The following is a 25,802-nucleotide window of genomic DNA, read 5'->3' on the forward strand; positions in this document are numbered from 1 at the left end:
ACATCAGACAAATACAAATTGAGGGACTTTCTCTAAAACAACTGTCAGTACTGTTCAAAAGTGACAAGGTCATGAAGACAAGGAAAGAAAAAGAAGTTGTCACAGATAAAAGGAGACTAAGGAAACGTGCCAACTAAATGCGATTTGGGATCCTAACTGAATCCTGGAACAGAAAAAGGTCAATTGTAGAAAACTAGTGAGACCCAAATAAATTCCACAGTTTAATTAATAGCAGTGTAGAAGTTTCCTTTCTTAGATTTGATCAGTGTTTTACAGTTATGTAAGGGGTTAACAGAAGGGGAAGCTGAGAATGTGGGAACTCTGCATTATTTTTGCAACTTTTTTCTAAGTCTAAAATTATCTCAAAATAAAAAGTTTTGAAAAATGAATTTAAGAACCAAAACCCAGGAGAATTTTCTACATTATGGCATCTAAAAAAACCCATTTCTCCCCTTTCATGAAACTTATGGAATTGTGTATGGAATTTATCAAAATAAGCACGAAGTTTGAAGAAAAATTAAACCATCAACATCTTTTAACTTAAAAATATTTATTTAACCAATCGTTATGGATCTCCTACTATGAACTAAGTAATGTGCTCTCCTGAGTATACACTTTCCTTTATAATGTATAACTTTCACTTCAAAATCTTTCTTTCTGACATATGTAGTGGAATATTCTAGATATAAGCCTATCTGTTTTCTCTGGAGAAATTGTTTCTGGTCAGCTTGTGCCACCAAATATGCCCTGGGTGGCTGTTGGTGGCTTTTTGGTCTCCCTGTATTACCCTGGATGCCACTGGTTATGTGAGGGTTCAGGAAATTTTTGCTGTATTCCACTCTGGAAAAATAAATTTTAGTGCCTATGAGTTCCCTCAGTAAATAAATGAGACTATGCTATCACACCAGTCAGCTTGGGAAACGTGAGGCTTAGCTGGTCTCTCACCTCACAGGAGAAAGGAACCAGGAACGAAATCTTGACAGGGTGCTATCAAAGTGTCTCTCCCACACCCCACCAGGAACTCAGCCACTTCAACATGATGTGACTTGATTTATGGCTGCTGGACTATAGCTTCAATTATGTAAGTAACATGGGATGGGAAAATCAATCTAACCTGATAATTTTGCTCATGGATAATATTTCAAATGCACAGTTTGATGAGAGGATTACGTAGCATCTTGTAGGGTGTAACAGGAACATAATTATGGGACCTTACAGTGGCTGCAGCTCAGTCAGTTGATATGACATAGCCTCAGCTTTTCTCTATCAATTTCTTCTGAATGCTTCAGCTTAAGTGTTTACCTGCCTCAAACTTTGGACTGCTGATTAGAAAAATTAAGGCCCACTTGATAGATTTGATGGCAGTGAACTGAGGATTAATAACCAGCCAAAAACCCGAAAGAGCCAAGAGAAAAGGAAGGGATGCTTGAATATGAGGTCTTACAGGACTGGGAAATATTTGTGGATGTAATAATTGTGATAATAATGATGATTTATTTTAAAAAGCAGCTATATCTGTGAATCTGCTTCATTTTTGTTATTATATTCACTAGTTTGTTGCATATTTAGAAGACAAGCTAGTGGTTACCTTTGGGGGTAGGGGGCAGTGTAGGGTTGGGGGAGTAGAGGTAGAAACTATTGGGTATAAGACAGGCTCAAAGGCGTATGCTACAACATGGAGAATACAGCCAATATTTCGTAGTAACTGTAAATGGAAAGTAACCCATAAAATTGTATGCAAATAAAAAATTTTAAAAACGACAACCAATGAAAGAGAGAAAAAGGCAGCTAGAATTTATACATCCATATATATATATATATACACACACACACACACACACACATATATATGCTGAAGGTGAGTAAGTTATGTAGGGGAGAAAAACAGCAGAGAAATAAATACAAGATATTTGCTTTTTGGGAATGAATATGGGTAAGATGATAACGTGTAGCCTAAATATATCTGTGGGCCTCACATGGTCCAGTATTTACACAAAGTTGCATTCTAAGAAGCACAGTCTTGGCACTGTAGGGTATTTAAAAGAAACCCCAATCCTTACTTGTGCCTCCTGAAAAACATTAAAGGAACCCCACTCATACTGATCAGCAACACTTCCCCAACATCCTCCCTATACTTATACCAAATCACCAAACACTCTTAAGCCTAAGTTCAAGGGCTTTTCTTCCACTATTCTTATTCCTTTTTTTCCCAGTTCTTTATTATGTAGGTCCATTCTACTAGTTGTCCACTTGCCCCTGATCTGCTTCTTGTAATTTTAATGTGTCCTTGGGAGGACGTGAGCTCAGGGTCTTCCTACTCTGCCATCTTGGCCACACCGCCCTCTAATCTTCTTATTGCTTGTGATTGTGTTTCATAAAAGATTAGGAAACTGGAGTCATTAAGACTCTCTTAGTGGGTAGATGATGACGGGGGAAGTTGTGTGTGTGTGGGGGGGAGGGGGCACTGGGAACAACCCCATGGTACTGAAGCACCACAGAGAAAGTTGTGGCTTGTTCCAGTCTCACCCTGGAAGTGAGCAGAACCCCTTTTTCCATGAAGAGGTTTCTCCTTTCCCACCACACAGTGGCTTTGTAGCCATGCCCTCCATTACAGAAAGAGGTTTTCTCAGACTTAAAACTTGAGAAATTCAAGCAAGGAGCCAACTTGTCATTGTTACCCACGGGCAATTCAGACACAAGGGGCCCCTAGGTAGCACCAATCTTGTTCTTGCTAAGCAGCTCTCTCCTCAGCCAGCCCTCTTCCCCACAAAAGTTTCATAAAAGCTTTTTATTACGTAATTATACTGCTGTGCTTTGTAGTTGTGAGGTAACTCACAATTAGCATATTTAATTAGGAAATTAGGTGCTATAATCACAATATGGAACAAAAATTTGTCATGAAGTTTTAGTTCATAAACACAGGGATTTTTTTCTTTAAGGAGGGAAGAAAAAACCCCCACAAAATCAATGTTAACTTTCTGTTTTGGCAGATAATGAGATTTAATTTATGTGTGCTAAAAGGGAGCATTCCATCTGTTTTCCAGATGGATCCTGCCTTCCCCTTTAGCTGGGAATGAGTCATTCTGGAATGTAACTCTCCCTTCAGTCACTACCTGGGCTGTGCTGGGTTTTCTCTCTAGGGTAGACCTTGAGCTGATTTTCCTTGGAACATGTGGTGTAGAGGGTTAATGCTCAACGGATCCAGTTCACTGTTCAGGATATGTTTAGTGTGCTCTACTGTGTGTTAGGTGCTCTGAGGTGATGAAGATGAAGTGAACCAACTTAGATGGGAGACCAGCTTCTAAATACACTGGGCACTGATACAGGGACATAGAAAATGGTGTGGGAACATAGAAGAGAGAGTGCCTAATCATGAGGGCAAGATAGCCACTTTATATGGTATTTCCCAGGAATAAAAATCTGTGTTTGAACCAACCAACCAAGGATGCAAAGAACCTGTTCACATACACTATACGTCCTACACCATAGTTCTTAACGTGGAGTCCAAGGACCCTCCTATAGATTTTAGGAGCAGGCTTGATTTTCTCCTGGGCCCGCCTTCATTCTATCTGAGAACAGGTGATGAGTTTACCTATCTTGTGACATGTAAGATATGAAATTATAGGTAGTTTTATGAATTTGCTTTTTTTTCTGGAGAAAATGTACATGGCTTTATCTCTATTTATATGCATATACTCAGTGGTGTCTGTGACCCACAAAATATTAAAGTTACTGATCTATATTATAAATATATACGTAAATATATATACATATATATTAATTTCCCAAATATTGTCTAGAGGATAGACAGAGGGACACAACTCCCACTTTCAAGCTATCAGGGAAGACAAAGAACTAAGGAATGGCACTGACAGTCAGTTAACCAAAGATATATGTTCCTTTTCCACAAGTAGCATTGCTGCTAGGAAGCAGTGGCCCTGTCAGGGATATTTCACAATCCTTCTTGCTTCCAGGTGTAGCCGCATGATGACTTCTTGACAATAGAATGGGAATGATGTGATGTGTGTCATTTTCAAGCTAAGGCAAGAACTAGGTCCAAAAATTAAAAAAGAACTGGGTCTAATTTCTTCACTCTCTTGTTTCTCTTCTGCAATGACTGTGGAAGATGGCAAAGCCACAAGATGGAAGGAGCCTGGGTTCCTGAATCCCAAGTGGAAGGCTGCTTTGTTGAATATCTGCACTGGTCAAGTTCAAGAGACTGTGGTTTAAGCCAAAAAAAAGCATGTATTCTAATGTCCATTAACATTTTTGTGTTTCTATATTATAGAAACTAAGATTTACTTATGATACAAAAGCCAAGTTCAACAGAATGTGATAAGTGACACAGAAGTGTTAAATGCAATGGGATACTAGAAAAGGAGTGGTGAGGAAAATTAAAGAAACATCCAAACTGAGACAAAACATAAGCAACACCTTAATGAGGAGTGGATACCAAGGGGAAGGGCCCATGGAAGATCAAAGGGGTTGGCAGAAAAGTGGGTGATGGAAGGTGAGCATTTCAAGCACAGGGAACAACACATGCAAAGCCCTGGAGATGACAGTGAGTAGGGATTGGCTGAAAGTAGCTCAGTGTGACTGGAGTGGAGGATGGGATACGGGTGGAGGTAAGAGAAATCTGCAAGGTCTAGATCCTGAAGGAGATTTGACTTGATCCAAAGGGCAAGATAATGGTTTTAATCAGATTTGGGTTTTTGACAGATAATTCTGGTTGCTGTGTGAAAGATGAAGGGAGCAAGATGAAAACAGGGTGGTCACTACATAGGCAATATTCTAATCCTGATACGTAGGGACGGTGGTCCAAACTCATGAAGAGGCAATGGGAAGAGAGAGAAGTGGCAGGAAGAATGGTGACTAGATAAGGAAGAAAAAGAATCTGGAGCCAGAGATAAATGTCGATATGAGAGTGGAAGGGGCAGAGGACTTCGAATACATGATAATGCTGCCACCCTTGGTTTTGCTATTAGGTTGGTATATGGTTTTTATCTCTGTAGGTTTAGTTTTACCTGCAAAATTGATGATAAAAACTAGTTTGCAGGGTTTTAGTCAGGATTAAATGAGACCCTGCCTGTGGTAGTGTTTTATAATTCCACAGTGCTTTATAAAGGAAAGGCTCTGACCTACAGATAGATTCCACATAACAACAGTCCAATTCTCTTTGCCTCAGGAATCTAAGGATTGGAGTCTTGTTAAGACCGTTTACAAGTGGAATTTTAGAGGGTCCACATGGAGAAGGATCACTTTCTACTCTGATGAATCAACCTCACAAGTATTGTGGTGTCTCCCCCAACGAGCCCACCATTTCCCTCGAAGTGAGTTGTTTCTAGGTGCCTCATTTTTCCTTAACTAGATGACATTTGGGGATATGACATGCCTGGATGTCTTTGAGGTCATCATATCTTCCAGAACAGCCCCTGACACCGTGCATTTGTAGCTTCCTTGAACTACACTTCCGTCTCAGTCTTCTGGTTACTAATGGTAGTAAAACGTTCTCCATGATGGAGATTAGTGTTCCTAAGTCTCCTCATTTCTACCAAAGGCACTGAGGCCTGTAGATAGTTGAACAATAGAGAATGGCCTTTCCTTCCCCAAATTAATTTGTATAAGGCCTCTTTGTGAGCATAGGGTGGAAACACACTTGAATCTCAATAAATATTTCCTCTGTGGCTCCTACTACCACACAATGTGTCGATAATGTGGTTCTTTTCCTTCATTCCTGATACCAGCTGGGCTCACTGTACTATATTTGACAATTTAATGATCAAGACACTGAGTTCATTAAAAAAACAAAAAACAGAACACCTCTACATTTAACTAATAAGATCTAGATACTGAAGTCTGACTTGTAGAAACACTTGCCATTTTCCTACACATCTGGATCTCAGAGGTATTTCAAAGAACTTCTCTCTTCAACCAGATTGACAAAGCATTTTGGGGACCAAAAGAAACCTGATTCAAGCAATTATTCTTACATGTACTTTCCAAGTCTTGGCCGGTCTTGGAGGGTGGCAAGTCATTGTTTATAGGAGAATGAATCTTTGATTGAAGTATCTTTGGGTCAAAGATAAAAAGGAGCAGTTCATACAACACGGCAGCTGGTATGAGAAACCGCATAAAACAACGATTTGCAACGAGTATAGATGTATCACCAGTGCTTTTGGAATCCTAAACCTCTCATTTGATGGTGCCATCTAAGATGTGTGATGGAGTGTATTGTGATACCTAACTTGTGTGATAAAATGTGTGATGGAGTGTATTGTGACACCTAACTTGTGTGATAAAATGTGTGATAGAGTGTGTTGTGACACCTAACTTGTGTGATAAAATGTGTGATAGAGCGTGTTGTGACACCTAACTTGTGTGATAAAATGTGTGATAGAGCGTGTTGTGACACCTAACTTACTTATACTCAGATGGCGGCATGGATGATGTTCCTCATTGGTGTTTGCAGTTCATCAAACGTCTGCCATTCTCCTGTGATGATACATGATTTCAAAAGGGAAAGGGAGGATACAGCGTGAAATATAGTGGAGACTGGGGCTGCCACTTTGAATGTGCCACCTGCACCTTCAAGGGGGCAGCCCCATGTGGATGGTACTGGAGTCCAGGCCGGGCAGCCCTCTCAGAGGGTGGTTCTGCCTAATTCTGCCCCACAGCTTGGCAGTAAAGCCTTCTGCACGTGATGGGCACTGCAGTGGGCTGTGGTTTTACCTGCTCAGTGTATATTCCCATTTCCCTTCTGGTAACAGAACCCCCTTTCCTTTTGAGAAGCTCCTTCATCAGTACAGGTGGTCTTTGTGAGACTGTCAATCACAGTGCCCCTCTTCCAACACTGGGACTGGAGTGGGTGTGTAGACCAGCCTGGGCCAGTCAGTGTACTTCCCTCTGGAAATGGCGACTCGCTCAAGAACAGACCTGTGGCCAAAGTCAGACCAATCAGATTCCATGTTCAAACCTGACTAAATCAGTCAGAGAGACAGCTTGCTCTCGGTTTTGGCTCACAAGTTGGGAACACATAGGCCAGGGCTCTCAGAGACACAAGAGAGACACGACACAGAGAGAGCATCAGAGAGCATTCACACTCCGAATCCCTGCAGCTGAGAACTAAATCCACACTTGGACTCCCCAGGTATAAATACTAATACATTTCATTCCCTCCACTTCTTCAGGCAGCTGGTTTGAGTTGGGTTTCTGTCACTCACAACACAGAGTTCTCATACAGTTGTTAAACAAATGCAATTTCAATGAAGGGATCAATGAAACATTTCCATGTCTCACTGTATTGTGACCCATGTCTAGGCACGACTCATGATAGATTTCTGATTCTAGAGTATACAAAATGATTGCTCCTAGCATTTTTTTTTTTTTTTTGCAAGAGGAATAAAAATCATGTTAGGGTGGAGTCAGCCAAGAGCCCATTTTTTCCATGTGTGGAAGGAGATTGTTTTTCAGTGTTAGAGCTAGGATGTCACCGTCTATCACTGCCATAACAGCCCGGTTGTATACAGCAATTTCCTCTTGGACAAAGGCAGAAAGAGGTGACTTTAAAGGTGAAGAGTTGTCGTGGAGAAAAATAATCCTTTTCTACACTTGTATCCCGCCCTCCATTTCAAGACTCCATTTCCTATCACTTAATTTTTTTTTAAATAATAGCTTTATTAAGATAGATTTCACATACTGTGTAATTCACACAGTTGAAGTGTATAATCCAATGGTTTTTAGCATATTTACAGAGTTGTGCACAATTCACCACTATCAATTTTAGACTGTTTTAATCACCCCCAAAAGACCCTTTAGCAGGTATCCTCCAGCTCTCCCCTCTCCTCAACCCTAGGTACCCACTCGTCTGCTTTCTGTCTCTTTGGATTTGCCTATCCTGCAATTTCATGTAAATGGAACTGCACAAGATGTGATCTTTTGTGACTGACTTCTTTTACTTAGCATCATATTTTCAAGGCGCATCCACTCAGGCATTCATTCCTTTTTGTGGCAGAATAATATTCTATTGTATAGATATACCACGTTTGTTTATTTACTCATTTGCTGATGGACATTTGGGTCGTGACCACCTTGGGACTATTAATGAATAAACTGCTACAAACATTCCTGTACAATGTTTGTGTGGACATATGTTTTCATTTCGCTTATGTATGTTCCTAGGAATGGAAATGCTGGGTCATATGGAAATTCTATTTTTAACTTCTTGAGAAGCTGCCATACTGTTTCCAAACTGGCTGCACCATTTTGCATTCCCACCAGTGGGGGGGTGTGAGGCTTCCAATTTCTCCACATCCTTGCTAGTATTTACATCTCTCTGATTATAGCCATCCTAGCGGGTGTCAAGTGGTATCTCACTGTGATGTTGATTTGCATTTCCCTGATGGCTAATTAGGTTGAGCATCCTTTCATCTGTTTGGTGACCATTTTTTTCTCTTCTTTGGAGAAATGTCTATTCAGATCATTAGCCCGTTTTTAAACTGAGTGGTATCACTTCAATAGCAGTGGCAAGGTACTTTGGTGAACAGAACTTGGCCTCAGGTTTTGGAATGACCGAGTGCTGGGAAATGCACTCTGTATGATCAATGGAACCAGGAAAATGAATGTGGGTGGGGACAGAGCAAAGAGAAGACAAGCATTTTATCCCCAGCCTGAGGCTGGGGTGGGGGGGGGGGGGGGGCAAGGGCCAATATTTCAACTTTCAGGATTCAGTGTGCATGTCACCTCCTCAGAGAGGTCTACCTTGATTGCTTTTAGAGAGATCCTATGAATTATGTTTCATATTAGGCCGATTTTTTGTTTCCTTCCTAACATCCTTATGATATAATTATTTGACTAGTCTGCTTCCATTTATTTCTTTGTTTGTTTATTTTTAACTCTGTCTCCCAGGTCTTTGAGGGCAAAGTTCACATCTGTCTAATTACTGCTGTGTTCTCAGCAGCTACCTTGGTGCCTGGCATAGTGCCTTTGCTCAAATATTTCTTGAAAGGAAAACAGCTCATGTTATAAGATATAGTCATTACATTAGCATATCTTCCTCAAATATTGGGGAAAACTTTACAAAATAGTCTCTACTAAAAGACTAACTTTCAGACAAACTCACTCCTGTCCCATGTGTAACATTTACGTAGTAGAATCAACAACTGTAATGTATTCCCAATGTTCACGCTTGAAAACTGTGAAGTGTACTACACAGTCTTCACATATTCCTCATGCAAAGAAAAGTTTAGCTGAGATAGGCTCCTCCTACCCATGGTCCATTATTCATGGACCAAAAGGATTTTATTAACAAGGCCACATTATCTATGTTATAATCCTACCATACGGGGCTCACCTGTGATGGAATTTAAAGACCACCCCATTCCTCCAAAGGCTCCACCCTTTGTTCTGATTCCACATTAAGGAAAAATCTTCTTTGGAATGAGACTAACACATCTCATCTTACATAGGCACAAGTTCTGAATTTCACTCTGCTACTGAAGCATCATTTTCATGTCATTTCTTATATTAGTCATGCTTGTGTAGAATAAGTATTTGAAAAATAGTCAGAAATGGGACATGACATTCCAGACTGGGCTATGAGGAATTTTCAAAATTATGAGTGCTTTTTAATGCCTGTTCATCTATTTACCATGTTGCAGAACTCTAGGAAAATGGAAGGGCCTTTATCTTCCTTCTCCACGAACCTCCCTCCTGAACATTCAAGTTCCCTGCTGGTGACTGACTGGATACTGAGGAAGAGGGAGTATCTAGGTTCATTCTCAGGTGAGTGGATGAGTACCAGTGCCATGTTTAGAGTCAAAGTAATGTGCAAGGTGGCACTGAAAGCCAGTCCTTCTGGGTTTGAGTCCTGACACTGACATTACTACTACGTATCTTTGGGCAAGTTGCTCACTATGTCTTTGCCTCCATTTCTTAATCTGTAAAATCAGGACAGTAATAGCCCACACCTCATAGAATTAATGGAAGGATTAAATGACTGAACATACACAAAGCACTTGGAACTGCACTGGAAGAGAGAGTTTATAATTATTTGCTTTCTTCTTCTTTCCTCCTCCTCCTTCATCTTTGTTCATAGCCCCATCATCATATTCGAGAATGAAGGAAGAGGAAGAATTCAGGGGAAGTTAGGTCAACTGTTGACAGGTTCCACTTGGGATATGCTCCTTTGGGGTGCCTGTGGGGCATCTAGTTAGGGACAAATGGAGAAACTGGCCAGGACCTGCTGATGTTGTTTTGGAACCATGTGTACATAGGTGACAGATGGATGCATGGGACTTGATAAGAGCACACAGGTAGAGCAGGTGGAGGGAGAAGAGAAAGGGAGATATGGGCAGTGCCTTAAAAGGGAATACAAAGGAAGAGGATCCAGTAACCCCATGCTAGGTAGACATAAAGTGGGAAGATACTAAGGACGGGGCTGTGTTGGAACTTAAGGGAGGAGGAAAAGGTTTAACAAAGGGAGCAGTCCATAATACTAAATGCCCTAGAAAGTTCAAATAATATAGGCGACTAAGGAGTCTACTGATTGAATAATTAGCAGGTCACTGGTAACATTTACCAGAGCACAGAACATAGAAATGGCTGAAATAAAGTTGGAGGCCATGACTTGATACATAATTATATAATATCTTCTGGTAGGAAAGAAAGTAAACAGTTGCTGCTAAGAATCTGGGGAGCTGAGTCCTGCCTTGGTACCTCTTTTCCACCAAGGCTGTTCAGGCAACAAGCTTACATCCAAGGAAGAATAATTCACAGAATGGGGAATAAGGTAAGAGCTTAGTAGTTACTTGGCAAATGCTGAATCCCAAGGGGTGTCCTTTTTTAAAAAAATAAATTTATTTATTTATTATTTATTTTTGGCTGTGTTGGGTCTTCATCGCTTCACGTGGGCTTTCTCTAGTTGCGGCGAGTGGAGGCTGCTCTTCCTTGCGATGTGTGGGCTTCTCATTGTGGTGGCTTCTCTTGTTGTGGGGCACAGGACCTATGCACTTGGTCTTTGATAGTTGTGGCTCACAGGTTCTACAGCACAGGCTCAGTAGTTATGGTGCATGTGCTTAGCTGCTCCATGGCATGTGGGATGTTCCCGGACCAGGGTTCGAACCCGGTTCCCCTGCATTGGCAGGCGGATTCTTAACCGCTGTGCCGCCGGGGAAGTCCTGGGGAAGGCCTTTTTGATGAATACAAATCGGAACATGAATCTGAACATCTGGCCTCGTCCTTGGACTTGAGCTTCTCATCTCTATCATATGGAAGCGGGAACTTAAAAAGGTGGTGGTAAGAATATCCTCCCAGAACTGGGACAGGAATTCAAAAGAAAAGTGGAGCATGGTTGCATTTCTGGCAAGGCACAGGTATCCTGCTGCTATGGACTGAATTGTGTTCTCTCAAATTCATCTGTTGAAGCCCTAACTCCCCAATGTGATAGTATTTGGAGATGGACCTGTGGGAAATAATTTGGTTAGATGAGGGTGGGGCCCTTATTATGGGATTAATATCCTTATAAGAAGACAGTAGAGGGCTTATTCTCTCTTGCTCTCTCTGCCATGTGAGGACAGATATCTACAAGCCAGGAAGAGAGCTCTCACTAGGAAGTGAGTCAGCTAGCACCTTGACTGTAGACCTTCCTGTCTCCAGAACTGGGAGAAATAAATGTCTGTTGATTAAGCCAGCAAGTCTACGGTATTTTGTTAGAGCAGCCCAAGCAGACTAAGACACCTGCTCGCTAGTAAATATGGCCTCATGAACACCGCACATGAACATTCCTCCTCTGTGGGCTTCCTCCTCTTAGCATTCCCTCATGGTTTTGCCATATGGAGAGTCCCGGAAATGTAAGATGAGGGGCCCAGCTGTGCCCCTCCTTCTTCTGGCTATTTGACTGAGCTGAGGTTGGGGGCTACCAGGCTATATATGCTAGAGAACGTGATTTCCATATCTGGCATATGATCTACAAAAACAATACTTTCTTGATCTTTTAAGAAGAGTTCATAATGACTGAACACTTGGAGCTTATTATGCTCTTCACAGAACACCATGAAATATTGATACATTTAACTCCAGGAACAACACCACACAGAAAATGAGACTGTATTGTATGCCACAATATAAAATCATAACCACAAACACACATCCATAAAAAAGCGTGCTGTTGAATTAAGAGTGATTGGTTGTTTGCCATAACTTTTGCTTTCTACTTATTCATTTGATTTGTTATCAGCTAGCACTCACCAGCAGATGAGCAGTAGCAGATGCAGAAAGCCTAGGAAATTTTGCCAAGGAAAAGCTTAAAATTGAGAAAATTTTATCCATTAAGTTATACTTTCTGAAAATTGCAAAAACCCAGCAATTATTCCAATTTAGCGATGGAACACATCTGTTTTGCGCAGACTGAAAATCCCTAAGCTGGTTCCTAAAATTTCATACTACAAATTGTCCTATCCTACAAAGGCCATGACTTGTCTGTTAACAGACTCTTTTCTGTTTGTGGGGTGTGGAAGGTGGTTAAAGGCTAAACACGCCGTTCTTGCTTCCGTACATAGAACCCTGGACTTGAACAGACCCAGTTGGCAAGGAGATTCTCCATTTGCTCACCACAAGGGTCATCACCAGCTTGGACTTAGGGAGAAAGGGCAAATAGTAACCATGAAGGTGAGCCCGTCAATCTAATTTTGGATGAGACCTGGTCTCAGGAGGTGCCCCAACTGAAGGACACCTGTCACATTAAGCTTCCCCAATCTAGACTCAGCGGTTTAAAAGTATCTGGCATTAAAGATGATCTCATCACTTCCAGTGGTTCCTATTGAGATATTGATTGAGCACGTTCATCATACCAGGCACTGTTGAAACGGAAGTGCACACTAATCCTACAATTACTTTTATTACCTCATTAATGGCTTAGTGTGAACCCACTTATCAGAAAAAACTCCTCTACAAAGGGTAGAGAGGAAAAGGTGGGAAAGAGAAAAACTGCTGAACACTTAGAAGTTGGAGATAATTGTGATATAGATTAATCAGAACTTTTGGGTGTAAGTAACAGGAGATAACCTGATCAATTTTAAGATACTGTCTTTTCAAAGAACTAGCTTTTGCTTTGGTTGATTTTCTCTATTTTAATTTTCAATTTTATTGATATCACCTTTAATTTTTATTATTGCTTTTCTTCTGCTTGCTTTAGGAATAATTACTCTTCTTTCTCTTGTTCTCTAAGGTCACTAGATTGATTGATACTGCTGTTCACGTCATCTATATCCTTACTGATTTTCTGCCTGCTAGATCTATCAATTACTGACAGAAGAGTGTTGAAGTCTCCACTATAATAATAAATTTGTCTATTTCTCCTTTCAGTTTTATCAGTTTTCGCCTCATATATTTTGACACTCTTGTTAGGTGCATACACAGTAAGGACTGTTATGTCTTCTTGGAGAACTGTCTCTTTTATCATTACGTAATGCGCCATTTGTCCCTGATAATTTCCTTGTTCAAAAATCTGCTTCGTTTGGAAATAATATGGCTATTCTAGATTTTTAAAAATTAGTATCAGTATAGAATATCATTTTACTTTTAACTTATCTAAGTCTTTACAGTTAAAGTGGGTTTCTTGTAGATAACATATAGTTGGGTCTTGTTTTGTTTGTTTTTAATCCACTGTAACAATCTCTGTTTTTAATTGGCATAATTAAACCATTCATATTTAAAGTGGTCATTGATATAATTTCTATCATGTTTTCAACAGCTCTTTATTTATTGTATGTATTCTTTGATACCTACCCCTACCTCCTATTGCTGTTTTTTCTGCCTTCTCTGCATTTAATTGAGCATTTAATATGACCCCATCTTATTTCTTGTTTAGAATATTAATTAAACTTTTTAAAAAGCACTTTTAGTGGTGGCCATAGAATTTACAATATACATTTTTATAGTCTTAAAAAAAATCTTGGTGAAACATACATAACACAAATTTACAATTTTAACCATTTTTACGTGTACATTTACACTGTTATCTAAGCATCACCACTATCTCCAGAACTTTTCAATCTTCCCAAACTGAAGCTTTGCACTCATTATACAATATACAGTTTAAACTAATATGACTTCACCTTAAGTAACATTATATTCGTTTTTGCAATTCAGGTACATTGTAACAGAGTATTCCGAATTCATCCCTCCTGTCTCATGTGATGTTGCTGGCATTCATTTCACTGATCCACAGGCTATAATTACGAATATGTTATTACTCTTATTTCTTTACAGTTATCTTTTAGATCAATTAAGAAAAATATTTTGTTTTATTTTACCTTCACTTATTCCTTTTCTGAAGCTCTTCCTTTCTTTATGTATACTCAAGTTTTCAAGACATTATTTTCCTTCTCTCTCTCTGAAGAACTTTTTTACTATTTTTTGCAGGGCAGGTCTGCTGCTTACAAATTCCCTGTTTTTGTTTGTCTGCAAAAGTCTCTCTATAACCTTTATTTCTGAACGATTAATTTTGCTGGATATAAAATTATAGGTTGGTAGGTCAGTTTTTTTCCACCACTTTTAATATTTCACTTCATGCTCTAGCTTGCATGATTTCTAACAAGTAGTATGCTTTAATTCCTATCCGTTTTCCTCTACAGTTAAGGTATTGTGTTACTCTGACTTCTTCCAAGATTTCTCTTTGCCTTTGGATTTCTGCAGTTTGAATATGCTATACGTAAGCATAGTTTTTAAGTATGTATCCTATTTGGTGTTTTCTCAGCTTCTTGGATCTCTGGTTTGGTGTCTGTCATTAATTTTGGAAAGTTTTCAGTCATTATTCAAATATCTCTTTTGCTCCCTTCTCTTTTCTGATATTCCAATCATATGTATCTTATACATTTTGAAATTGTCCCGAAGTTCTTGGATTTTTTTTTTTTTTTTTGCCGTACGCGAGCCTCTCACTGTTGTGGCCTCTCTGGCTGCAGAGCACAGGCTCCGGATGTGCAGGCTCAGTGGCCATGGTTCATGGGCCCAGCCACTCCGCGGCATGTGGGATCTTCCCGGACCGGGGCACGAACCCTCTTCCCCTGCATCGGCAGGCAGACTCTCAACCACTGTGCCACCAGGGAAGCCCTCTTGGATTTTTTTGTTCATTTGTTTTCTGCTATTTTTTTTTTCTGCCTTTCAGTTTGGTTTCTGTTGATCTATCTGTAAGCTCATGGAGTCTTTCCTCGAATGTGTCAAGTCCATGAAGGCATTCTTCATCCCTGTTACAGTGTTTTTGGTTTCTAGCATTTCACGTTGATCTTCTCACAGAATTACCATCTACTATACCCACCTGTTCTTACACATAGTCTATTTTTTTCCATTAGTGTCCACATCATGTTAATCATACATCTTAAGTATCCTATCTGCTAACTCCTACATATATGTCATACGTGAGTCTGTTTCCAACAATTACTTTGTTTCCTCAGACTACCTTTTTTCCTTGCTTTTGGCTTGTCTTATAAATGGTGGTTGAAAGCAAGACATTATATCAAGTAATGAAATTTGAGATAAACAGGACTTTAGCATGAGGATTTATGGTAATATGGCTAGGAATGGAACTGTGTTTAATGTTTGTCATAGTTACAGGTGACAGAAGCTTCAAATTTCTCGAGTGTCATCGTTCTTATGTCCTCTCTAGATTTTGGGCTTCCCCAAGTATACTTCCTCAGAAAGAGTCTGCATCTTGTAGCTCTTTCAGCTACAATCTACTATTATTATACTGAGGCCCTGTTGGTGTGGTACTAATGGAGGGAAATGGGAGCATTATAATCTGATGAAATCTCAGTGTTTTAGTGGCCTGAATCTTGGGCTTGTCACCTTCACAAGTGTTCCTCGAGTGGTATAACTTTACCCACATGCTTCTTACTCCCTTCCTTGCCTACAGCATTTGCTATTGATTTCCCTGAAGCCCTGACCCCTGTTGTGTAGCCCCCCTGCTCCAGCCTCCACATTTCCTCAGAGGACAGACAGGAAGGCTTGAGGTGCTGGAAATGGAGGAACGTCCTTCCCCTACTGGCATAAGACTCTGGCAAAATCTTTTTCCTGGAGAGTAGATCTTTGTTACAGAGAAGGTTCTGGGTGAATTTTACTATGATTACTTTCCCGCTGCCCCTTCCAGAGCCATGAGTGGCTCATTCTGGGAACTTCAGACTGAGAATCTAGTGGGGTTCCTGGGGGTGATGATCATGGAACAATGGGTTCTCCAAAGCCTGTTGGTCCTTGGGACTTTCAATAAAAGTCAAAGAAAATTAATTGATTTTCAGTTTGTCAAGTTTTTTCTTGTTGTTAGGATGGGAAGCTATCTCCCAGCTCTTTACATGTCAGAGCTGATACCAGAAGTCTCTATCAAGAAATGAGGACATATTTATTTACCTATACAACAAATTCATGGGCAGGGCAGAGATAAAGCTTCCCTCAGGAATGAATAGGACTAAGGCCTTGAATGCTGCCAAGACTGCTTCTTTACATTTTGACTCTCTCTATTACAGCCTAACTCTTTACTATTGCTGATCGCTGACCTGTTTTCTCCATGGCTGCAGGCAGCTCTATACTCATACCCTAACAGCTCTTTTACCACACAAGCAAAGAACCTTCCTTTTCAGCTTCAAATTAAAAAGAAAAATCTGCCAAAGGACTGTGAATGGCTAACCTTGCTTCACATGCCCATACTCTGGACCAATCACTTTGACTGAGGAGGGGAAGGACTGCGATTGCCCCAGCCCGGACTATGTATACACCCTTGGGGCCCCATAAATGGGACCATTACCAGAAAAGACAATGGAGGTTCTTCCTAGGCACGAAGACAAGCGTTTTAGAAGCGAGAATGTAGAAGAAAGAAGGACAAATAATCCATGCCTAGGAAGGGGAAATAGGGCATAACTCAATGAAGGCAAAACTTGCCCACTTCATAATTTCATGTACTTGGAAATCCTTTTTAATGCTTTCTGATGTTTATGAGAAGGGATGATGTGAAGCCTTGCTTCTTACAGTCCTTTGGTGAAGTGGATAACTAAGTCTGTTACTCTGACAATACATTTAAACTGAGTTATTTTGACAACGGATTTCCATTATCTATTTCATCTAGTTGCAAACTGTCAGAATAAATCTCATGAAGGGGGAAGATCAAAGCTGCTTTGTTTTATTAGCCAGTTTTATATTCCATGAATTCTTAGATTTGACATGGTTTAATACACAACTCAGGACAGAGGTGTAAGGTGGTGATTTCCACTGTAACCTCCTACACCCCCAAATCTCATAAAAGTAAAAACACTCTAAAATGACAATTCCTGGCAGTTCAGTCTGAATGAGATTGTCATATTTTGATTCATTTGTTTGCTCATTCAAGTTTGTTCTGAAATGGCCTGAATCTACAGGAAAAACTTCAAAAAAGGGACCCAAGTTTCAATAAAACTTTCTGAAAAAATATTTAGAAGGGGTATAAGAGCTCTTTCTGTTAAACCGAACTTCAACTCATGTAAGCCAAAAGGATATTTATAGCCTCACATTAAAAAGAAAAAAAGAATCCATGGATGGCAGGGAGGGGGCTAAATCGAGGGGTTTAAATGTCACTGGGACCTGCTCTTGTTCCATCTGTTGGCTTTGCTCTTCGTAATGGGCTCCGTTCTAATTTATTTCCTTATGAGTTGATGTCCAGTGGAAGAGAAAGCATGCCTCTCTCTCACAACCCCACCAAATCTAAAGCTTACAGCTCACTGGTTAGACTGAGTCACATACTCAAACCACAATGCATCACTGTGCCAGGCGATGATGGCTCTAACTGGTGAGGCAGGACTAAGGATGGTGGAGCCAGCATTTGTAGACTATGAACTCAAGTAAAGCAAGGGGCGGGTTCCCAGAAGACATGCCCAGTTTTTCACCAAAATAGTTGTAACAGGTGTAACAACAAGGATGATAACAACTACAGACGTTTACAGAGTGCTTAGTACGTGCCCAGCACTCTTCTGAGCATTTTAAATGTTTTAATTAATCTAATCCTCCATACCACCTCATGAGAAGACAGAGAGGTTGAGCAACTCACCCCAAGTTATACAGCTAACAAGTAAGAGAACCAGGATCCGAGCCCAGGTAATCTGGCTCCAGGGTTAGTGCTCAACACTAACCACTGCTCAACACTGCTGCTTCAGAGACATGGGGCAATACAACCCAAAGGGCCACCCTAGAAGGCAGGGTACAAGAGATGATGGTCAGTACCCCTTCTCAGAAGACAGTTCTTCATGCGATCTTTAGCTGACTGTAAATTGTATCCTGATCCCAGACTGCTTGGCCCATGTAGAAAATAAATGCATCTGGGATCAAAGGCTAAACATCTTGACTTGCAATCACATACATTATTTTGGCCCTATATCTCTACCCTCAGCTTTAGTAGATGGATTTCTATAAGAAAAGTTTTCCCTTTGAAGTGAACTTTGTTTATACGTGTATGTCTGTATCTGTCAGTTTTGTTCCTCCCCTGAAGGAAAATATCCCCAGTTCACAAATATTGTAGAACTCAGACTGCTCCTCGATTCCTTTTCTCCACAACCCCCATGGGAAGCCTGCTGAGTTGGACGTCTGGAAACTGATTTCACCCTCCATGGCTATGCAAACCACCTGCAGTGCCCTTTGACAAGCAGATGAGTTTTAAAAGAATTCCAAAGAGAATTTGCACTGGCAAGGCAAAACATCTTGTCTCCACCCGATGGAGAGACTTGTGGAGTTTACAGGGAAAATGACTTAAGAAGATTTAAAGCCAGAAATTCTGAATAGCTTATTTGAAGAAAAAAATCTTCATGAAATCAGTGAAAAATATCTTATAAATGTACTTGAGTGTGTTTTTTTATTGAATAAGTTTATCAACTTATCAGTAACTGGATTTAATCAGTTATTTTTCTCCCTAAAATGATTTATGCTGTGTAACAAACCATCTAAAACCCGAAGGCATAAGACACCAATCATCTGATTTCTCATCAGTCTGCAGGTTGACCGGGGGTTGGCCCTTCTAGGCTGGCTGGGCCAGGGATGGCTCTGCTGCCCATGTTTTTTAGTCTCCTCCTGAAATCAGCAGGTCAACTTGGGCATGACCTTCTCATGACAATGGCAGAGATGGCAGAGAGAATGAGCCCAGATGTGTAAGCACTTTTCAAACCTCTGTTTGTACTGTCAGCCAACTTCCCACTGGCCAAAGCAAGTCACAAATCAAGCATAGAGTCAAGACATGGAAAAGATGTCCCACCAATACAGGACGATACTGCAACCTTATACAACGCAGGGAATGGATACAGGGAGGGATAAAGAATTGAAGCCTTTAATGCAGTCTATAGACCCTATCACCCAACCTTTGCTGATTAGACTGAGGGGTGATAGCTGACGGCGAAAGATCAGCCCTCAAAAACTCTGACGTTGACTGGGGCACACCCACAGCTTGAGTGAGCCAATCACATACTAATAATAGCAAACGCCTACATCATGCTTACTATCTGCCAGCCATAGTTCTATTTTACAAATATTATTTAATTCTCCACAACAACCTTATGCAATAGATAAAATTATTATCCCATTTTACTCACAAGGAAATTGGAGCAGAGAGAAGTGAAGTAACCTGCCCAGCCGGTAAGTAGAAGGGCCAGGATTCAAACCAGGGCAATCTGGCTCCAAAGCTCACGACTTTAACTGCTAGGTTTTCTCTCTTGGAGAGAAACAAAGAATTTTCAATATAATGCAGCAGAACTTACAGGATGCCATGGCAAGCAAAAGCCACATGTCACCTTCATTTAGGAAGTAATAAGAAAGTGTGAAGAGGTTGAGGAAATTAGTATAGAGAGAGAGGAGGAAAAGAGAACAGATGTAGACAGAGATGAAGGCCAGAAGAGTGAGGAAAAGAAGGTAGATCCCTAGCACTGCTTTGGGTCCTGATAAGTTTCCAGTTCTCTCCTTCTTCCATGGAAATCTCTGCTTTTATGGTGAAATAATGACAGCAGATCCTTGTTTCCTGGAAAGTATATCGCTTGTTACTAGGCATTTAATTTGGAAAAGTGTTAAGAAGATTTAAAACACTTTATGATTTAAAAATTTACTGCTTGTTGCAGTGGCTTTAAACTTTTATAAATTCATTTGTAGATTTTAAAGTATGAGAAGTAAAAGCAGAATCGTTCTGAGCAGATGGGACATCTTCACGGAGCCTCTCCCTGGGGCCTCACCTTCCCATTCTCTGCTCTAAGGTTAAGCTCTGTTGAACAATGAGGATCTTTAGGAAACTGTTTTAAAAACACTGACCCAGACTAAGCACTGGCAACCTTTTTCTTAAAGGGACAGATAATAACTATTTCAGGTATTTTAGGCTCCATGGACTGTCATGACAACTCAACCCTGCCTTTGTAGAACAAAGGCATCCTTAAGCAATATGCAAATGAGTGTGCATGGCTGTGTTCCAATATAACTTTACTTATGGACCCTAAAATTTGAATTTCATTTCAAAATATCATTTTCATGTGTCACAAAATCTTCAATACTTTTTTCAACCCATTTTAAAATGTAAAGTCATCTTCAGCTCACAGGCCGTATAAAAACAGGTGGGGGGCTGGATTTGTACGTGGACTGTAGACTGCTGTACCCTGAACTCGATCTTTGTTAAGAACTCTGCTCTTCAGTAGAAATAAAAACAAAAATAAACAAAAGGGACCTAATCAAACTTACAAGCTTTTGCACAGCAAAGGAAACCATAAACAAGACAAAACAAAACATAAAAACAAAAAGACAACCTATGGAATGGGAGAAAATATTTGCAAATGATGCAACAGACAAGGGCATAATCTCCAAAATATGCAAACAGCTCATACAACTCAACAACAAAAAACCAAACAACCCAACTGAAAAATGGGGAGAAGACCTTAATAGACATTTCTCTGAAGAGGACATACAGATGGCCAGTAGGCACATGAAACGATGCTCAACATCACCAATTATTAGAGAAATGCAAATCAAAACTACAATGAGGTACCAACTCACACCAGTCAGAATGGCCATCATTAAAAAGTCTACAAATAACAAATTCTGGACAGGGTGTGGTGAAAAAGGAACTCTCAAACACTGTTGGTGGGAATGTAAGTTGGTACAGACACTATGGAAAATAGTATGGAGGTCCCTCTGAAAACTAAAAACAGAATTACCATATAATCCAGCAATCCCAGTCTTGGGAATATACCCAGACAAAACTATAATTCAAAAAGATACATGCACCCTTATGTTCATAACAGCACTGTTCACAATAGCCAAAATATGGAAACAACCTAAATGTCCATCAACAGATGAATGGATAAGGAAGATGTGGTGCATGTATATATACAATGCAATACTACTCAGCCATAAAAAAGAACAAAATAATGCCATTTGCAGCAACATGGATGCAACTAGAGATCATCATACTAAGTGAAGTAAGTCAGAAAGAAAAAGACAAATACCATATGATATCACTTATATGTGGAATCTAAAATATGGCACAAATGAACTTATCTACAAAACAGATACAGACTCGCAGACATAGATAACAGACTAGTGGTTGCCAAGGGGGAGGGTGGGAGGGAGAGGGATGGACTGGGAGTTTGGATTAGTAGATGCAAACTATTACATTTAGAATGGATAAACAACAAGGTCCTAATGTATACCACGGGGAACTATACTCAATATCCTGCGATAAACCATAATGGAAAAGAATATTAAAAAAGAATGTCTATATGTGTATAACTAAGTCACTTTGCTGTACAGTAGAAACAGGCACAACATTGTAAATCAACTATACTTCAATTAGAAAAAGACATAATAAAATAAAATATCAAGTGGAATAAAAAAGAACTCTGCCCTCACTTATGTATAAGGGACAGGGACAATCTTGAACACAGGTTAAGTGGGTGTTTCCTGTATAAAATATGACTTAGCACCCAAGATGGTTTCAAACTTTGAATGTCTCCCAACCCCTAAGATTCTTCCTCAACCAACTCACAGATATTTTCTGCCCTTTTCAACCCATAACCAATTTTATTCCACAGTAAATAAAGAGACTTAAAAAGCCATCTGAAATTCTGCAGGTGTGAGATCCTTTTCTGAGAGCAAGTTTTGACCTGAGGGGTTAGGGAGGACAGGGCTGAACTTTTCCATTCTTGAGGTTTTAAGATTCTATACTAATAAAGACAGAAGAAGGTGTGGCCGCTGAGGGCATTCCGAAGGCAGAACTCGGCTCTCTCCGCTGCCTTACTGGAGCCAATACCGATAGCAAATCCACAGAAGCTTCCTAACTTGGGTTTCTGGAATTGTACTGTCAACTTTCAATTTGCTGGACCAACGAGCCGGTGGAGCAAGCGTGGATGATCAAAATCTAACCAACTCCCAGCAACTCTTCTACATCAAAGTCTTTTTAAAGAGTTTTTGGAGCACCTGTGGTTTCTTCCTTCCCACTTGGAGCCAGTAAATAGAAAGACAGGAAATGAAGGAAAGAAGAAACTCTCTAAAAGGCCCCAAATGTCGGCTTCAGAGCAATTAAAAATTGACTGTATTTTTATTATCATCTAAATCCCCTTTGATGTCGATGCTAAAAACTAATTCACTTTGGCTATATCTTTAGTGCATGGGATTTATTTTTAAAAAGTCATTTGCAGAAGAAAATCAAAAGAAGACAGAACTTCTATTTTTACTGACTATGATTTGTTAATCGCTTGACTGGTCAAATTAAATTGAGTTAAGTATCAAGTCAACCAAAAACGTCAAGGACTTTTCCATAGATGTAGATACAGAATACACAATAGAAAATGAATGGAAATAATCAATCCTCCCCCCAAATTTCACTTCTCTCTTACTTTCTGGAGAAAACCTCAGAATTCAAACCTCCTGTCTCCGAGAGGATTGATTTAACCTGAAGCTTTGCTTTTCTACTTTTCTTTGATTAGATAAACCCCCTGAATAAAATAGTCTCTATTAATATCTGTTGAAAACACATCATTCACCTTGGAAAAACGTGATACGATGGTAATTTATGAGTGCCTCTCTCTCTCTCTCTCTTTTATATCAGCCACTCTGGAAGGCAGCTATGCTAACCACCATACCACCAACACTTGGGCACATCAGTCCCTCTGGTTTAGGTGCTATTTGTGATTAGCAGATCTGGTTTAATGGAAACATGATCCCACCGATACAGGAAAGGAGTAAGAGAAAACAAGAAGTGCGTACCTTAGAATCCTTCTCTATTGGGGAATCAGCACTTATACCGACTAACTGTATGCTTGCAAACTCTAAATATTCTATAAAGTGCTAAAAAATCTGAATTCATGATTTTCCCCGAAGCTGTCATTTGTTCCCACTGGGTGGTCAGGAAGTGAAGTACGAAACATGAGCGGGTTGTTTCTCAGTGAGTCTTTCCTTTCATCAAGCTTGGAGCCCAGACAGGAAACAATATGCTCATTGCTCTACTGCCATTGCGGATTGTTCATTAGTTTTAATTATTTGCTAAGATCTAGAGGGAGCTATCAAGAAAAATTAATCATGAATGGAAAGGCGAGGCAGCCTTCTGTGATCATAAAAACATAAAGCATGTGGGATTATGGACTTTTTATGATTTACACTCGAACTTGAACTGAAGGGGGCATATGGCACAGCAGCATTTATTAAAAAAGCCTGGGGATTTATGATAAATCGTAAGTTTTGTTGTAAAATAAGTGGCCTCTCTAATGTGTTTTTAAAGTCGATTTTGTGAGTATGTGTGGAGGAGTCCTTTCCTGATTCTGACCTTGCTAGAAAAATAAATTGAAAAAGTAGCATCTCATTGTTAGGAGGGAGTTTAAAGACGAGGCCGATTATGCAATATTTGAGTTTTCTCTAAGCAGTTCTACCAAACTCAGGCCATTCTCCAGTCGGGAGCAGCTTATTCCACTCTGGAAAGTTCAGGCATTCAGAACTTTGTTGCTCCCATACTTTACATACTTCCTGACAATCACAGTTTCATAAAATAACCTCAGTCTTCCTCCCATGGTATCCCTTCAAGTAAAGAAGCAGCTACTGAATCCTTTTACATTTTCTGAAAAGTTTAAGTTGGCAGGCTCTGGAAATCAACTGCTCAGGTCCCATTCAGGGTTCTGCCACTTACCAGAAGCGTCTTGGGTGATTATTTAGCCACTGTGAGCCTCAGTTTCCTCCTTATGAACATGATTGTGAAGATTAAAATAACACTCACCTAAGTGCTTAACAGAGAGTTTGACAAATGGTAAGCGCTCCATAAGTGCTAGTTATTATTACTGATACTATGACTACGTTTCTTCCCACCTCAGAGTACTTGACTAGGAATGTTCCTTCCCCAAATCTTTGAATGTATGGCTCCTCCATCATTTAAGTGTCAGCTCAAGATGTCTTCCCAGAGGGTCCTTCCCTGACTTTCCACTTAAGAGTTGCCCTCCCAGGGATTCTCCTATCTCCTCATTTCTATTTTCCTCTTTGTTTTACTTGATAATCTTCTCCCTCTGCCACCAGAATGTAAGCTCCATGAGAATGGGCTGTTGTCTGCCTTGTTTATCCCCCTGAACTCTATGCCCAAAACCATGCCTGGAACATAGTATACTCAAGAAATGTTTGGTAAATAAATGAAGGAGCCTCCAAGACTCTCTGAAGACCAACAGTATCTTTCAGGTTTTAATAATCCAGCTGGGATTCTAGGTCTCACGCCTTCTGACTCTCTTGAGGGTTAATTCCATGAGCCCTATAACCTTCTTTGTCTCTATGGAAACAACTACATGAGACCAACGGCACCTTGCAGCTGTCCCAGTCGGAAACAAATTGTAGGCCATGAATACCTCAACAAAGAGCCACAGAACAGATTTTGCTCACTATGTGACTAGAGGAGGAAAAGAGATCCTTACAGAGCTAAGCAATCTTAAGAGAAATGGGAAATTATACCATCCATAAATACCTCTAAACTCTGCTGCTGACTCCATGGATTGGATTAGGCTACAATCAGGAACAGGTGCAGCAGAGATAGCAGTGTGTGTGTGTGTGTGTGTGTGTGTGTGCACGCACGTGAGTGTGTAAAATAAATATATAGACACAACATCTGTGGTTTGTCTAATGTCCTTTCTTTTAGGGAAAGCCCCAATCATTTCTTCTCTGTATATGTGGCTCTTGGTGGTGGTTTCCTTACCCACAGCTCAACGGCTGGACATGGGACCCAAGCCTAGCCAATCAGATTACTCTATTCTTCTCCTTTGTGATTGGTCAAGAGATATGAAACTGCATCATGCTGCGCCAATGAGAAACCTCTCTATGAATTCTCCTGGTGCTACCAGGAAATAGACTCCCTCTGCAATAATGAGAAGGATGTGAGCTTGGGGGCTTTCATGGTCACTGCATGAAGAGAACCTATCTGGGAAGAAAGCAGAATCTAGATATAGAGACACAGAGTCATCAGTGTAGCCCCTAGATCCAGGTGTGCCTGAATCTAACACTTGGATTTCTTACTTAGGTGAACACATTATTTTCCATTTGTACTTAAGCAAATTTGAAATACATACTGTCACTTACCTCGGAAAGGGTGCTGAGGGAGCCAGCAAGTCCCACATGTCCTTATGAGACTCTTCCCTGAATTGCCCTGCTGTGCTGTGTTATTTTTCTGTCAACACCTAGTTTGGAGGCAGTTAGGACCACCCAAAACACAGCACTGAAGCTACTGTGAATCTTGAGCCCACACACCGTTGCCAAGACAGTACAGAAAATGTTATTAATAACAAGGTCTCCATTTCTATGGAGTTTTC

This window comes from Tursiops truncatus, chromosome 10 (genome assembly GCF_011762595.2).
Source record: "Tursiops truncatus isolate mTurTru1 chromosome 10, mTurTru1.mat.Y, whole genome shotgun sequence".
In the NCBI taxonomy this organism is placed as follows: Eukaryota; Metazoa; Chordata; class Mammalia; order Artiodactyla; family Delphinidae; genus Tursiops; species Tursiops truncatus.